Source organism: Salmo salar, unplaced genomic scaffold (assembly GCF_905237065.1).
Source record: "Salmo salar unplaced genomic scaffold, Ssal_v3.1, whole genome shotgun sequence".
Classification (NCBI taxonomy): Eukaryota; Metazoa; Chordata; class Actinopteri; order Salmoniformes; family Salmonidae; genus Salmo; species Salmo salar.
Window position 1 is genome coordinate 12,501 of NW_025548100.1, and position 10,512 is coordinate 23,012.

Sequence of the window (10,512 nt, forward strand, 5' to 3'; positions counted from 1 at the left end):
TTTGGTCCAAAATAATCCATCGTTATATCCGAATAGCGGCATTTTGTTCGTGCGTTCCAGAAACTATCCAAAATGGTAAATCAGGGTCGAGCGCATGGCGCAATTCGTGACAAAAAAATTCTAAATATTCCATTACCGTACTTCGAAGCATGTCAACCGCTGTTTAAAATCAATTTTTATGCAATTTATCTCGTAAAAAAGCGATAATATTCCGACCGGGAATCTCCTTTTCGGCAAACAGAGGAAAAATCACAAAGACGGGGGCGGCCAGGGCCCGCGCCTAAGCCCAAAGTCCCTTGATCGGCCACTTGAGAAAGGCGATAATCTGTTTCAGCCTGGGGCTGGGATGACGACATTCAGGTTTTTCCCGGGCTCTGAGCGCCCATGGAAGACGTAGGAAGTGTCATGTTAGAGCAGAGATCCTTTGTAAAAGATAGAGATGGCAAAGAAGTTCAAGAAATGGTCAGACAGGCCACTTCCTGTAAAGGAATCTCTCAGGTTTTGACCTGCCATTTGAGTTCTGTTATACTCACAGACACCATTCAAACAGTTTTAGAAACTTTGGAGTGTTTTCTATCCAAAACCAATAATTATATGCATATTCTTGTTACTGGGCAGGAGTAGTAACCAGATTAAATCGGGTACGTTTTTTATCCAGCTGTGAAAATACTGCCCCCCTAGCCATAACAGGTTAACCACAACCAACATGCTGGATCTCTGTTTAGTTTTTAATGTGTTAACCACAACCAACATGCTGGATTTCTGTTTAGTTGTCACTGTGTTAACCACAACCAACATGCTGGATCTCTGTTTACTTGTCACTGTGTTGACCACAACCAACATGCTGGATCTCTGTTTAGTTGTCACTGTGTTAACCACAACCAACATGTTGGATCTCTGTTTAGTTGTCACTGTGTTAACCACAACCAACATGCTGGATCTCTGTTTACAGGGGTCAGTGCTCTAAAATGAGTCTCTCTGGGGAGAGAGAGGAGGGGGCCCTGCCTCTAAAATGAGTCTCTCTGGGGAGAGAGAGGAGGGGGACCCTGCCTCTAAAATGAGTCTCTCTGGGGAGAGAGAGGAGGGGGCCCCTGCCTCCAAAATGCATCTCTCTGGGGGACATGACACCAAAGCTAAGAGGTAAGATGACAATTTTATGAAGAATTGATTTAGTTTATTTCCTAAATAAATAGCTATCTTAAGGTGAATGCACTTACTGTAAATCTCTCTGGATAAGAGCATCTGCTAAATCAGGGGTTCTCAATCCGGGGTCTGTGGAGGTACTGCAGGGGTTCTGCAGGAAGCATGGGGAGTGGTGGTGTATCCAGGGAGAAAACTAAACTAATATTCTGAAATGTCATTGTGGTCTTATGTTCCCATCTATTGGAATTATTTAGCAACTGCAGTAGTGCTGAAAAAATTTGTTATTCCTTACTAAAGTAGTAATTACTGAGAATTACTAGTTAATTTTTATCACTTACAATCATAAAATAACAACTTATACCATAACAAACAATTAAACTGACATAAACCAAAATCACTATATATGTAGTTATTTAGTTAATTACCAAATTGAGCCGGTCGGTCACATTTGAGAGTGAGGGAGATATATAGCATTTTGCATAAAAAAAACATGATTTTTGTCTCTCTGAAATGAAACCATCAAGTGATAGATTTTAAACAAATCCTTGTCTGTGAGAGATGTAATAATTAATACATAATTTTTTTAAACAATAAAAGCTCATTTCTGTAAAGTGATATGTTGCGTTTTGGAACTCTTCTTATGTTTCCCATCTGAGCTCAGAGTAGATGAGAGATGTAATGTTTGTCTCTGTTGTGTTGAAGTCCAATCAAGCAGGAGAGACCAGCCTCCCCTGTTCCCAGCTGTGTGTCCATGAAGAGTGACTGGTCTATGGAACCTCCTATGAAGTTTAGAGGGGGGAGACTTTTCTACTGAACAAAGGTAAGAAGAACTCATGGGTCATGGTCAGTGAGTTAAACAACACTGTCTCTAGTCATTTCTCCTCTCCCATTTTCCCATTTATTTTTTCAATTTTCATAGTCCTTAAACAATATTAAACAAACACAACATTCCCTCCCTGTTTGTGTGTGTGTGTGTGTGTGTGTGTGTGTGTGTGTGTGTGTGTGCACTCCCTGGATGAAGAGATATAATCTCTATCCTGATTGCCTAGTCACTTTTACCCCTACCGACATGTACATATTACCTCAACTACCTGGTACCCCTGCACATTGACTCAGTACTGGTACTCCTTATAGTCTCATTATTACCTCAACTACCTGGTACCCCTGCACATTGACTCAGTACTGGTACTCCTTATAGTCTCATTATTACCTCAACTAACTCGTACCCCTGCACATTGACTCAGTACTGGTAATCCTTATAGTCTCATTATTACCTCAACTACCTGGTACCCCTGCACATTGACTCAGTACTGGTACTCCTTATAGCCTCATTATTACCTCAACTACCTGGTACCCCTGCACATTGACTCAGTACTGGTACTCCTTATAGTCTCATTATTACCTCAACTACCTGGTACCCCTACACATTGACTCAGTACTGGTAATCCTTATAGTCTCATTATTACCTCAACTACCTGGTACCCCTGCACATTGATTCAGTACTGGTACACCTTATAGTCTCATTATTACCTCAACTACCTGGTACCCCTGAACATTGACTCAGTACTGGTACTCCTTGTAGCCTCATTATTACCTAAACTACCTGGTACCCCTGCACATTGACTCAGTACTGGTACTCCTTATAGTCTCATTATTACCTCAACTACCTGGTACCCCTGCACATTGACTCAGTACTGGTACTCCTTATAGTCTCATTATTACCTCAACTACCTGGTACCCCTGCACATTGACTCAGTACTGGTACTCCTTATAGCCTCATTATTACCTCAACTACCTGGTACCCCTGCACATTGACTCAGTACTGGTACTCCTTATAGCCTCATTATTACCTCAACTACCTGGTACCCCTGCACATTGACTCAGTACTGGTACTCCTTATAGTCTCATTATTACCTCAACTACCTGGTACCCCTACACATTGACTCAGTACTGGTAATCCTTATAGTCTCATTATTACCTCAACTACCTGGTACCCCTGCACATTGATTCAGTACTGGTACTCCTTATAGTCTCATTATTACCTCAACTACCTGGTACCCCTGCACATTGACTCAGTACTGGTACTCCTTGTAGCCTCATTATTACCTAAACTACCTGGTACCCCTGCACATTGACTCAGTACTGGTACTCCTTATAGTCTCATTATTACCTCAACTACCTGGTACCCCTGCACATTGACTCAGTACTGGTACTCCTTATAGTCTCATTATTACCTCAACTACCTGGTACCCCTGCACATTGACTCAGTACTGGTACTCCTTATAGCCTCATTATTACCTCAACTACCTGGTACCCCTGCACATTGACTCAGTACTGGTACTCCTTATAGTCTCATTATTACCTCAACTACCTGGTACCCCTGCACATTGACTCAGTACTGGTACTCCTTGTAGTCTCATTATTACCTCAACTACCTGGTACCCCTGCACATTGACTCAGTACTGGTACTCCTTATAGTCTCATTATTACCTCAACTACCTGGTACCCCTGCACATTGACTCAGTACTGGTACTCCTTTTATTCTCATTAATACCTCAACTACCTGGTACCCCTGCACATTGACTCAGTACTGGTACTCCTTATAGTCTCATTATTACCTCAACTACCTGGTACCCCTGCACATTGACTCAGTACTGGTACTCCTTATAGTCTCATTATTACCTCAACTACCTGGTACCCCTGCATATTGACTCAGTACTGGTACTCCGTATAGCCTGATCTCTGAGAGTGAGACAGATATATATTATTACTGTGTTAAACCTAGCTGTACTACTGATTTCTCTGAGAGGCAGATATATATTATTACTGTGTTAAACCTAGCAGTACTACTGATTTCTCTGAGAGGCAGATATATATTATTACTGTGTAAAACCTAGCAGTACTACTGATTTCTCTGAGAGTGAGACAGATATATATTATTACTGTGTAAAACCTAGCAGTACTACTGATTTCTCTGAGAGGCAGATATATATTATTACTTTGTTAAACCTAGCAGTACTACTGATTTCTCGGAGAGTGAGGGAGATATATATTATTACTGTGTAAAACCTAGCAGTACTACTGATTTCTCTGAGAGGCAGATATATATTATTACTGTGTTAAACCTAGCAGTACTACTGATTTCTCTGAGAGTGAGGCAGATATATATTATTACTGTATTAAACCTAGCAGTACTACTGATTTCTCTGCGAGTGAGGCAGATATATATTATTACTGTATTAAACCTAGCAGTACTACTGATTTCTCTGAGAGGCAGATATATATTATTACTGTATTAAACCTAGCAGTACTACTGATTTCTCTGAGAGGCAGATATATATTATTACTGTATTAAACCTAGCAGTACTACTGATTTCTCTGAGAGGCAGATATATATTATTACTGTGTTAAACCTAGCAGTACTACTGATTTCTCTGAGAGGCAGATATATATTATTACTGTGTTAAACCTAGCATTACTACTGATTTCTCTGAGAGGCAGATATATATTATTACTGTTTTAAACCTAGCAGTACTGCTGATTTCTCTGAGAGTGAGGCAGATATATATTATTACTGTATTAAACCTAGCAGTACTACTGATTTCTCTGCGAGTGAGGCAGATATATATTATTACTGTATTAAACCTAGCAGTACTACTGATTTCTCTGAGAGGCAGATATATATTATTACTGTATTAAACCTAGCAGTACTACTGATTTCTCTGAGAGGCAGATATATATTATTACTGTGTTAAACCTAGCAGTACTACTGATTTCTCTGAGAGGCAGATATATATTATTACTGTGTTAAACCTAGCATTACTACTGATTTCTCTGAGAGGCAGATATATATTATTACTGTATTAAACCTAGCAGTACTGCTGATTTCTCTGAGAGTGAGGCAGATATATATTATTACTGTATTAAACCTAGCAGTACTACTGATTTCTCTGAGAGTGAGGCAGATATATATTATTACTGTGTTAAACGTAGCAGTACTGCTGATTTCTCTGAGAGGCAGATATATATTATTACTGTGTTAAACCTAGCAGTACTGCTGATTTCTCTGAGAGGCAGATATATATTATTACTGTATTAAACCTAGCAGTACTACTGATTTCTCTGAGAGTGAGGCAGATATATATTATTACTGTGTTAAACCTAGCAGTACTACTGATTTCTCTGAGAGGCAGATATATATTATTACTGTATTAAACCTAGCAGTACTACTGATTTCTCTGAGAGGCAGATATATATTATTACTGTTTTAAACCTAGCAGTACTGCTGATTTCTCTGAGAGTGAGGCAGATATATATTATTACTGTATTAAACCTAGCAGTACTACTGATTTCTCTGCGAGTGAGGCAGATATATATTATTACTGTATTAAACCTAGCAGTACTACTGATTTCTCTGAGAGGCAGATATATATTATTACTGTATTAAACCTAGCAGTACTACTGATTTCTCTGAGAGGCAGATATATATTATTACTGTGTTAAACCTAGCAGTACTACTGATTTCTCTGAGAGGCAGATATATATTATTACTGTGTTAAACCTAGCATTACTACTGATTTCTCTGAGAGGCAGATATATATTATTACTGTATTAAACCTAGCAGTACTGCTGATTTCTCGGAGAGTGAGGCAGATATATATTATTACTGTATTAAACCTAGCAGTACTACTGATTTCTCTGAGAGTGAGGCAGATATATATTATTACTGTGTTAAACCTAGCAGTACTGCTGATTTCTCTGAGAGGCAGATATATATTATTACTGTGTTAAACCTAGCAGTACTGCTGATTTCTCTGAGAGGCAGATATATATTATTACTGTATTAAACCTAGCAGTACTACTGATTTCTCTGAGAGTGAGGCAGATATATATTATTACTGTATTAAACCTAGCAGTACTACTGATTTCTCTGAGAGTGAGGCAGATATATATTATTACTGTATTAAACCTAGCAGTACTACTGATTTCTCTGAGAGTGAGGCAGATATATATTATTACTGTGTTAAACCTAGCAGTACTACTGATTTCTCTGAGAGGCAGATATATATTATTACTGTATTAAACCTAGCAGTACTACTGATTTCTCTGAGAGGCAGATATATATTATTACTGTTTTAAACCTAGCAGTACTGCTGATTTCTCTGAGAGTGAGGCAGATATATATTATTACTGTATTAAACCTAGCAGTACTACTGATTTCTCTGCGAGTGAGGCAGATATATATTATTACTGTATTAAACCTAGCAGTACTACTGATTTCTCTGAGAGGCAGATATATATTATTACTGTATTAAACCTAGCAGTACTACTGATTTCTCTGAGAGGCAGATATATATTATTACTGTGTTAAACCTAGCAGTACTACTGATTTCTCTGAGAGGCAGATATATATTATTACTGTGTTAAACCTAGCATTACTACTGATTTCTCTGAGAGGCAGATATATATTATTACTGTATTAAACCTAGCAGTACTGCTGATTTCTCGGAGAGTGAGGCAGATATATATTATTACTGTATTAAACCTAGCAGTACTACTGATTTCTCTGAGAGTGAGGCAGATATATATTATTACTGTGTTAAACCTAGCAGTACTGCTGATTTCTCTGAGAGGCAGATATATATTATTACTGTGTTAAACCTAGCAGTACTGCTGATTTCTCTGAGAGGCAGATATATATTATTACTCTATTAAACCTAGCAGTACTACTGATTTCTCTGAGAGTGAGGCAGATATATATTATTACTGTATTAAACCTAGCAGTACTACTGATTTCTCGGAGAGTGAGGCAGATATATATTATTACTGTGTTAAACCTAGCAGTACTACTGATTTCTCTGAGAGTGAGACAGATATATATTATTACTGTGTAAAACCTAGCAGTACTACTGATTTCTCTGAGAGGCAGATATATATTATTACTTTGTTAAACCTAGCAGTACTACTGATTTCTCTGAGAGTGAGGCAGATATATATTATTACTGTGTTAAACCTAGCAGTACTACTGATTTCTCAGAGAGTGAGGCAGATATATATTATTACTGTGTTAAACCTAGCAGTACTACTGATTTCTCTGAGAGTGAGGCAGATATATATTATTACTGTATTAAACCTAGCAGTACTACTGATTTCTCTGAGAGGCAGATATATATTATTACTGTATTAAACCTAGCAGTACTACTGATTTCTCTGAGAGTGAGGCAGATATATATTATTACTGTATTAAACCTAGCAGTACTACTGATTTCTCTGAGAGTGAGGCAGATATATTTTATTACTGTGTTAAACCTATCAGTACTACTGATTTCTCTGAGAGGCAGATATATATTATTACTGTGTAAAACCTAGCAGTATTACTGATTTCTCTGAGAGGCAGATATATATTATTACTGTGTAAAACCTAGCAGTATTACTGATTTCTCTGAGAGGCAGATATATATTATTACTGTGTAAAACCTAGCAGTATTACTGATTTCTCTGAGAGGCAGATATATATTATTACTGTATTAAACCTAGCAGTACTACTGATTTCTCTGAGAGTGAGGCAGATATACATTATTACTGTGTTAAACCTAGCAGTACTACTGATTTCTCTGAGAGGCAGATATACGTAAAGCATTTTGAAAAAAAAAACATTTGACTCTGAAATGAAAACATCAAATGATACATTATAAACAAATACATGTCGGTCATTGGACAATTGCATGCCATGATTAGGGAGTTAAAAAACACCTATCTCATTTATAATTTCTTTAAACAATAAAAGTTAACTTATGAACGTTTCTGAAAGTGATATATAGCGTTTTGTAATGAAACTCTTCTTATGTTTCCCCATCTGAGATCAGAGTAGATGAGAGATGTAATGTTTGTCTCTGTTGTGTTGAAGACCAATCAAGCAGGAGAGACCAGCCTCCCCTGTTCCCAGCTGTGTGTCCATGAAGAGTGACCAGTCTATGGGTCATCAGATATTCTTTAGAGAGGGAGACTTTTCTACTGAACAAAGGTAAGAAGAACTCATGGGTCATGGTCAGTGAGTTAAACAACACTGTCTCTAGTCATTTCTCCTCTCCCATTTTCACATTTCTTTTTGTTGTTTTCATAATCCATAGGCTAATCCTTTTATCCATTTTCATAGTCCTAAAACAATATTAAACAAACACAACGTTCCCTCCCTGTGTGTGTGTGTGTGTGTGTGTGTGTGTGTGTGTGTGTGTGTGTGTGTCCAGAGGTCTTAACCTATAGAAGGACTATAGTATGTTTAGTCTCCAGAGGTCTTAACCTAGAGGACTATAGTATGTTTAGTCCCAGAGGTCTTAACCTATAGAAGGATTATAGTATGTTTAGTCCCCAGAGGTCTTAACCTACAGGAGGACTATAACTCCTGAGAGTCTAGGGGGGAACCATAAACCTGCCTCTCCATCTCTCCCTGACCTGAGTGTTTTAACTCCTGAGAGTCTAGGGGGGGAACCATAAACCTGCCTCTCCAACTCTCCCTGACCTGAGTGTGTTAACTCCTGAGAGTCTAGGGGGGAACCATAAACCTGCCTCTCCAACTCTCCCTGACCTGAGTGTGTTAACTCCTGAGAGTTCTAGGGGGGAACCATAAACCTGCCTCTCCAACTCTCCGTGACCTGAGTGTTTTAACTCCTGAGAGTCTAGGGGGGAACCATAAACCTGCCTCTCCAACTCTCCCTGACCTGAGTGTTTTAACTCCTGAGAGTCTAGGGGGGGAACCATAAACCTGCCTCTCCAACTCTCCCTGACCTGAGTGTGTTAACTCCTGAGAGTCTAGGGGGGGACCATAAACCTGCCTCTCCATCTCTCCCTGACCTGAGTGTGTTAACTCCTGAGAGTCTAGGGGGAACCATAAACCTGCCTCTCCATCTCTCCCTGACCTGAGTGTTTTAACTCCTGAGAGTCTAGGGGGACCATAAACCTGCCTCTCCAACTCTCCCTGACCTGAGTGTTTTAACTCCTGAGAGTCTAGGGGGAACCATAAACCTGCCTCTCCATGTCTCCCTGACCTGAGTGTGTTAACTCCTGAGAGTCTAGGGGGGAACCATAAACCTGCCTCTCCAACTCTCCCTGACCTGAGTGTGTTAACTCCTGAGAGTCTAGGGGGAACCATAAACCTGCCTCTCCAACTCTCCCTGACCTGAGTGTTTTAACTCCCTGAGAGTCTAGGGGGGAACCATAAACCTGCCTCTCCATCTCTCCCTGACCTGAGTGTGTTAACTCCCTGAGAGTCTAGGGGGAACCATTAACCTGCCTCTCCAACTCTCCTGACCTGAGTGTGTTAACTCCTGAGAGTCTAGAGGGAACCATAAACCTGCCTCTCCAACTCTCCCTGACCTGAGTGTGTTAACTCCTGAGAGTCTAGGGGGAACCATAAACCTGCCTCTCCAACTCTCCCTGACCTGAGTGTGTTAACTCCTGAGAGTCTAGGGGGAACCATAAACCTGCCTCTCCATCTCTCCCTGACCTGAGTGTGTTAACTCCTGAGAGTCTAGGGGGGAACCATAAACCTGCCTCTCCATCTCTCCCTGACCTGAGTGTGTTAACTCCTGAGAGTCTAGGGGGACCATAAACCTGCCTCTCCAACTCTCCCTGACCTGAGTGTGTTAACTCCTGAGAGTCTAGGGGAACCATAAACCTGCCTCTCCATCTCTCCCTGACCTGAGTGTGTTAACTCCTGAGAGTCTAGGGGAACCATAAACCTGCCTCTCCAACTCTCCCTGACCTGAGTGTGTTAACTCCTGAGAGTCTAGGGGGAACCATAAACCTGCCTCTCCAACTCTCCCCTGACCTGAGTGTGTTAACTCCTGAGAGTCTAGGGGGGAACCATAAACCTGCCTCTCCATCTCTCCCTGACCTGAGTGTGTTAACTCCTGAGAGTCTAGGGGGGAACCATAAACCTGCCTCTCCATCTCTCCTGACCTGAGTGTGTTAACTCCTGAGAGTCTAGGGGGAACCATAAACCTGCCTCTCCAACTCTCCCTGACCTGAGTGTGTTAACTCCTGAGAGTCTAGGGGGGAACCATAAACCTGCCTCTCCATCTCTCCCTGACCTGAGTGTGTTAACTCCTGAGAGAGACCATGCCATGATTAGATAGTGAAACAACACACCAATCTCTTTCATAATTTCTTTAAACAATAAACGCAAAATTACGAACGTTTCTGTAAAGTGATATGTTGCATTTTGGAACTCTTCTTATGTTTCCCATCTGAGGATCAGAGTAGATGAGAGATGTAATGTTTGTCTCTGTTGTGTTGAAGTCCAATCAAGCAGGAGAGACCAGCCTCCCCTGTACCCAGCTGTGTGTCCATGAAGAGTGACCAGTCTATGGA

General features: G+C 40.3%; 2 long non-coding RNA genes across 2 annotated transcripts in view; both read left to right on the forward strand.

The window, feature by feature from the left end:
- Positions 1-1,000, forward strand: part of LOC123732658 (uncharacterized) — an 11,231-nt gene extending 10,231 nt beyond the window's left edge. The window contains exon 3 of the long non-coding RNA XR_006763333.1: positions 953-1,000. This is a non-coding gene — a long non-coding RNA (uncharacterized lncRNA). The remainder of the gene's footprint in view (positions 1-952) is intronic.
- A 78-nt stretch (positions 1,001-1,078) lies between these two features.
- Positions 1,079-10,458, forward strand: LOC123732657 (uncharacterized). The gene is made up of 3 exons (XR_006763332.1): positions 1,079-1,140; positions 1,846-1,963; positions 10,441-10,458. It is a non-coding gene; the product is annotated as an uncharacterized lncRNA (long non-coding RNA).
- The last annotated feature ends 54 nt before the right edge of the window (positions 10,459-10,512 follow it).